This window comes from Stegostoma tigrinum, chromosome 22 (assembly GCF_030684315.1).
Source record: "Stegostoma tigrinum isolate sSteTig4 chromosome 22, sSteTig4.hap1, whole genome shotgun sequence".
Classification (NCBI taxonomy): Eukaryota; Metazoa; Chordata; class Chondrichthyes; order Orectolobiformes; family Stegostomatidae; genus Stegostoma; species Stegostoma tigrinum.
The window spans coordinates 27,249,428-27,255,427 of NC_081375.1; positions in this window are offsets into that span (position 1 = coordinate 27,249,428).

Here is a 6,000-nt window from a genome sequence, read left to right on the forward strand (position 1 = left end):
CACATGCTGTGGTTTAACTCTTAATGCTGTTACAGAGCAAATTCCAGGATATTGACCCAGGGACGGAGAAGGAGCAATAAGCATATTTCCAAGTCAGGATGGTGATTGGCTTGGAGGGGAACTTGCAGGTGACGATGGTCCCCTCTATAGACACCCTTGCCTGCCTAGGTGGACAAGGTCATGGGTTTACAAGGTGCTGTCTAAGGATCTTTGAATTTTTGCACCGCAACTTATCGATAGTACATAGTGCTGCTTCTGAGCGTCTGTGATGGAGGGAGTAATGTTTGTGGATATGGTGCCAATCAAGCGGGCTGCTTTGTCTTGGATGGTATCAAACTTCTTCAGTGTTGTTGGAGCTGCACCCAGTCAGACACGTGGGGAGTATTCCATCACACTCCTGACTTTTGCTTTGTGGAAGATGGACAAGCTTTGAGGAGCCAGGAAATGAGTTATTCACGACAGTATTCCTAGCCTCTGACCTACTCCTGTAGCATTATGCTTATGTGGCTAAACCAGTTGAGTTTCTGGTCAATTTTATGAAAGAATGGTCAAACCCCTCTCTGATTAATAGAACCCAAAACAGTTAGAGAAGCTCACCTTGCCTCGTAATCTATTATGGAGGGGATGGCTAAATGAAATGAGATCCCTGATACTCACTTTATAATCAACAAGTAACAATTTATTTATATAACTCTAGCAGTTAACAAATTTACAGAACTACTAACAATCTGAACAATCCCCCCTTTACTACTAGCTATACCCAAATAAAACACAATTCTAATGGTATGCTGTTCCAGTACATACTTGTTCCACTGTGTTCTGGAATGTTCTTTGCCAACTCTCCTGTGTTCCAGTCAGGAATATCTTCCTCTGTCGAATTCCTTTGTCAGGAATATTAGCTTCGAGGGCCATAGTACCTTTCTTTAGATGGTGCTTACTCTGAAATCTTAGAGATTTCTGTAAGAGCCAGTGATTTTTCTGTCTTTAGAGCTGATAGCTGTTGAGAGATGTTCTCTTAACAGATGGCAGTTTGCTCTCATCCGATTTTCAAATGCCCTCTTCTTTTATACCCTTGATGACCTATAAATTTCTTACAGTAGGATTTGTCCAACATTGCCAAAACCATTGGATTTAAATTCAATAATTTTAAGGCCTCAACTCTCCCATGTCCCAGCACCACCCCCCCCCCCCTCCACCAGGCCTTGTTACCACATAGCCTGCCATTACACACCACCTGTTATTAGTCACTAATAGCCCTTATTAACAACTATTCACATTCCCAGTCCGATCATTATCAACTCTTTGCCTGTCCAACTGCTCCTCTCTCTCTTTAGGCTCTATCCTATCCTTCACTCCCTACCCTGTTCCCCTCCCCTTTCTTCTATCATATAAACTGATGTTTTCCCAGTCACCGTCAGTTCTGAGGAATGGTCACCGGACCTGAAATGTTAACTCTGTTTTTTCCTTCACAGATGCTGCCAGACCTGCTGAGCTTTTCCAGCAACTTTGTTTTTGTTCCTGATTTGCAGCATCCACAGTTCTTTTAGTTTTTATAAAATAAATCACCTATTGGTTTGAAATTATGCCTGGCATTAATAGAGGAGAAAGCGTGTTCAATATTTCAGCACCATTTAAATAGAACAGAAGGACTCTTATTATAATCCTTGGGATGTTCAATTGTTTAGTTTAATAAAAGATTTACTCTGAATTTTAGGAGATTGGAGGATTGGGATTGGAAACAGTCAGCGATGTTAAAACTATAATAATATCTAGAGTAAAAATCGAAGTATTGTTTCAGTACTCAAAACTTTGCTAACTATGTGCAGTAATCTTCAAAATTGCACAATCAACCAACACTGTATCTAAAAACTATCTTTCACTTCAAATGGAATTGGTCACATTTCGTAATCCATATGCAATCACGACAGATTCACCCTTCAAATTGAGTTTCATATAAAGTGGGCTCATTGCCTGGATAAGCCACTAACTTTGATCTCTTGGGTGTTAGTATTATTAATATGGAATTGGAAATCCATAATTTTATCCCTATAAAGTCACAGTGCCCAACGCTAGTTGAGTTTAAATATGTGATAACAGGATTATTCTGCAGTCATTAGAATACTGAAACTGCGGACAAACTACATTTGTAATCCCTTAACACGCTGCTGTAATGTAGAAAATTTTATAAAGAAAAGAATTATGAGGTATTTATGGCAAAAGAAAATAAACAAAAAACCATGAGAGGGCCCATGTGTGGGCCAGAATAAATTAGAAGTAATGATCAAATTACTTATACAAAGTTTATACAGTCTCCAAATAAAAACAAGGTTTTTTCAGTTATGTTAACCATTGACGCCTCTGAAGTAGCGTGGTGATCAGTAGAAGCCCTGGCCAATCGTTGGCTTGACTGCAGAATTAGCTCATTAGAAACCTCCCCCAAGTGCAGTATTCAATGGTGCAATTAGGCAACTGATTAAATAAACTAAGCAATGTGTAAAAATGAAATTTATTAACAGAGATTGAGCTGCTGATTGCTAGCATTAGCAAAGTTATTTTGAAAGTGTTCCTTTATAGTTCACTTTAGTTTTTAATGAATCATGAATAATGTTGAACATAAACCTTGAGGTGCTGGAGCTTACACTTCAGATTGGGGGGTAAATTAGGCCTAAGAAATATACCCTGCAGATAAACCAACATTTTCCCAGCTACCATCAGTTCTGAGGAAGGCTCACTGGACCCGTAGCATTAACTCTGGATTTTTTTTTCTTCACAGATGCTGCTAAACCTGCTGAGCTTTTCCAGCAACTTCTGTTTTTGTTCCTAAGAAATATATACTTGGTACAAGATGACGGAAGTGAAAACAGCAAATGCTGGAAATGTTCCAAAGATCTAGTAACATCTGAAGAACCAGTTAACAGGTCTGTGGACCTTCCCAGAACGTTGATACCAGTTTAAAATTATTAGGCACCATATTAAAACATGAGTGATGGGGGGAAGAAAGCTTTCTGTGAGAGCACTTCTGGATAAGTTTTAAAACAATTAGAGATATCAGATGAATAAAGCATGAGAAAGAAACTGTTCAATCCATTAAAGTTCAGCTCTTAATTAACCTAATTCTTATGGGATTAAACCGCACCTGAAAATGTTTAATTTTTTTTGTCTCTAATGCCCTTTTCAGGATATTACTTAATACATTCTCAAATCTTTGAACAAAGGTCTTCCTTTAAAGTTACTCCATCAAGCTATTCAGGCATGTTTAAGACATTCATTTGGGAATTGAATTCATCTTCTGGCTCCGAGATAGGGTCACTACCACTGAGGTATAAGACTCTTAAAATTCAAAGTACATCATTTGCCATGGTGGGATTCAAACCCAAATTATTGGAGAATTTACTGGGTTTCCACATTTGTAGCCTAGCAAGAATGCCACCATGTCAACACTTTGTGATGATGCTGTCACTTTAAAAAGATTATTTTGTCCTGGGTTTTGATTTTTGAAGATAGGTTGTAAATGCAGAGGTATCAAAACGGCTACGAGAGACTGGCTGAGTCAACAATCAGAAGAGGCCTTTAGGTTTGTAATTAAATGGCTGTACAATGGAAGGGGAGTGGCCAGTTCTCCCAGTTTAGGCTTTCTAGTTTCTTTTAGCTGTCGCTGTCACTGGATGTTTGAGTCCAAAAGGGTTACAAGCTTCAGTAAATGATTCCCAACTGACTTTCACTGAAATCTCTCTGGATGTTATTCCCTTCTGCCTGTGAGATCTGTGTTCGAATTTAGCTTTCTTTGCCAAGGTGGTGTGTTCATGTGATGTTAGTATGTTGGAACAGTTAATTAGTTGTTACTGTATTGGGTGTCCGATTAAGGTTTCCAATAATTAAATTTTGCTTTCTTTTGTTTGTGTTTCAACTGTAGTGTTTAAATAAGTTGCGTTTTGCTTAAAGCTGAGTGGTTTGACCAGTTACATCATACCTGGAACCCCCACTTCACATCTACTTCTAAAATACGAAAACGTTAGGGTCTAAGCTATCTTCTTAAAATATTTTGGGGGTGCCTGGCCTGATCCAAAACAGACTGGGGGCTCACCAGGATAGTTCTGTAATTGCAATTTGGGTTTAGGGTCGTTGGACTCAAAAGCGGCAAGTGGTTGAGGTTAACGTCTTTTGTTTCAGGTGTTGAATTCAGTTGGTTTAAGTACTACTTAGTGACTGAAAGCGTCATTACTACACAAAGTGTTTTCTAAGGTTGGAAGAATTGATTTTGCGGGCTTTACAAAAGTAAGCAAGGCAAGGCTTTTGGAATTGGCAGACAAGCTAGAGTTGGGTTTGCCTTTGTCTGTGAGGGAAAGGGGTAATTACAGCAATAACTCAACATTTAAATTTGCTGGAAATGCCATCGGAATCTTTGGAAATGGCTAGAATCCAATTGTAGATGAAGCAGCTTCAATATGAAAAGGAACTGATTACGATTAGAAGCAGAGGAAAGAGGAAAGGAAAGGAAAGAATAGCCCTGGCAGAACAAATGGAAAAGGAAAAGGAGAGAAAGGCCCTAGCAGAAGAAAGGGAGAAAGAGAGAGTTTGAACTTCAGAAGTTGACAGGAAAGTCGACTGAAAGGAGTGAGATTAGGTAGGAGGCATGCTTAGTGAGGAGGAGAGTGATGGTGAGAAAACCCATTGTAGCCAAAGGCCTGGTGGGGATCTGTTTAAATCTGTCCAAGCTTTGCCTAAATTTGACGAGAAGAATGTAGAAGTCTTTTTCATCTCGTTTGACAAACTGATGAAACAAATGAAGTGGCAGGTGGCCATGTGGGTTTTGTTGATACAAACAAAATTGGTAGGTAGAGCTAGCTAGGTAGAGGTATTTGCTAAAATGGCTGCTGATTATGAGTTGGTTCTTTAATCTAAGTTTGGTTTCGGGCATCAATTTCAGTGATAGAATTTGGCGAAAAAGGAAATCCTCCGGAGGTAAGGAAAACGTAGATAGCTTACCACAAAGTAAAAAGAAACACATGAGGGGAAAGAGAAGTTTAAAAAGCTCCAGTATTTTTGCTACATCAAAGTAGGCCATGTGAAGTAACAGCGTTGGTGGCTTAGAAAACGTAATGGGATGTATGAAAACAGGATAAGTCGGTGAATTTTGTTAGAGTGGTAAAGGAAAGCACAGTGGGACCTAAAAAGCTGCACCAGAATATACAATCCGGTCAGGGGTTGGTTGAGAAGGAAGTGCCAGATCTTCTTAAACCATTTACTTATGAAGGTAAAATTTACTCACACAGGCCAGGAGGAGCAGGTAAAGAAGTAACAGTATTAAGAGATATGGGATCATGTTAATCTTTGATGTTGAGAGATGAGATGAGTAATTCAAAAGGACTATTGCCAGAAAAAATGCTAGTATATGGAATTCATGATGAGACAAGAAGTGTTCCATTATGTACGGTGAGGTTGGAACATCCAGTGAAAAGTGGAGAAGTGATGGTAGGAATACTGGAGAAACTCCCTACTCCTGAAATACAATTTGTCATTGGCATTGCTATAACTAGATCACAGGTAGGATTGCTGCCTCCTGCAATTGAAAAGTCAGTGGAAAATCTGTCAACTGAGGTATTATAGGAAGTATATCCAGGGATATTTCCTGACACTGTGATAACAAGGTCACAAAGCCACCAGTTGGAACAAAAGGAGAAATCCAAGAATACAGATATGGAAATTGGAGTAGAGTTATCAGATCCCATGTTTGATTGAATGGTTGAGAAAAAACAAGAACAGCTGGAGGACAAAGTGGATATTTTTAGTTCAGAGAAACTAACTGAGTTATAACAAAAGATGAAAATACTGAAGCAATTGTGTCAAAGTGTACACAGAAGAAGATTCTAAGTGTATTCCCAAATGTTGCTACCATAACAATGATGGATTGATGAGGAAATGGAGAACATCACATTTTCAGGCAGATGAGAAATGGGCAGAAGCTCATTGAGTTGTGTCACCAAAGAGCTATGGAAGGGA